Source organism: Octopus bimaculoides, chromosome 12, assembly GCF_001194135.2.
Source record: "Octopus bimaculoides isolate UCB-OBI-ISO-001 chromosome 12, ASM119413v2, whole genome shotgun sequence".
NCBI lineage: Eukaryota > Metazoa > Mollusca > Cephalopoda > Octopoda > Octopodidae > Octopus > Octopus bimaculoides.
The window spans coordinates 8,896,119-8,897,273 of record NC_068992.1 but is presented as its reverse complement, the minus strand read 5'-3'; positions in this window follow the sequence as shown (position 1 = coordinate 8,897,273).

Sequence of the window (1,155 nt, the reverse complement as noted above, 5' to 3'; positions counted from 1 at the left end):
TATATATATATATATGTGTATGTATATATATACATATATGGATATATATATATACATATATATGTATGTATATATATAAATATATGTATGCATATACATGTGTGTGTATATATATAAATATATGTATGTATATACATGTGTATATATATATATAAATACATGTATGTATATACATGTGTATATATATATATAAATATATGTATGTATATACATGTGTATATATATATATAAATATATGTATGTATATACATGTGCGTATATATATAAATATGATGTATGTAGAGGTCCAAGTGTACTATACCTGAGTACACAGGAGATGGAACAGACGCAAGCAAGGAACACACATTGAGGGCGAGAAAGCAGATGCTGTCTTTAGAATTGGGGGCCCATCAGGTGGGTGTACACTGTGCACCCTAATCAGCATGTGTGCTTCTTTCTGCGTCTGCTACACACGGTCAGAGGTCCTACATCATTCACACACTTTTGAAGACACAATTGGGAAGTCTGCACGACCTATAGAAAAGCCTGCGCCAAACATGGACTACTGGAGGATGATGCTCACTGGGACCAGACACTGGAGGAGGCAGCAGTCAACACAGCACCAAGGCAACTGCACCAGTTATTTTCTATCAGGATGGTGACATGGCTGGCGTGAACCTCACAAGCTTTGGGCGATCCACAAAACCAGTTTGGCAGAGGACATCTAGATAAGATTCAAAGGCAAATGTCAGGGGTAATTGCCACGTTCAGTAATGCCATTTGCAATGTGGCATTACTTGACCTGGACACCCAAGTGCAAGCCATAGGAGGTCAAGGCAAATCCACATGTGGTTATTACATAGCTGACTTTACAATTTGGGTATTCAAAACTTATTGGGAATTCCTAAAAGCAAGATCCTCTGTAAATACGCAAAAAACCGTTTTAAGGGCTACATACTTTGTATTGTTGTTATTGGATTAGTGAAATAATTATGACAAAGGAACCAAGGAATAAACACTGCTTTTCCAGGAATTACCAGGTACGTCAGCTACTGTATGTATGTATATATATATATATATATCTATATTTATGTATATATATGTATGTATGTATGTGTATATGTATGTGTGTATATATATATATATATATATATATATATATATATATATATATAT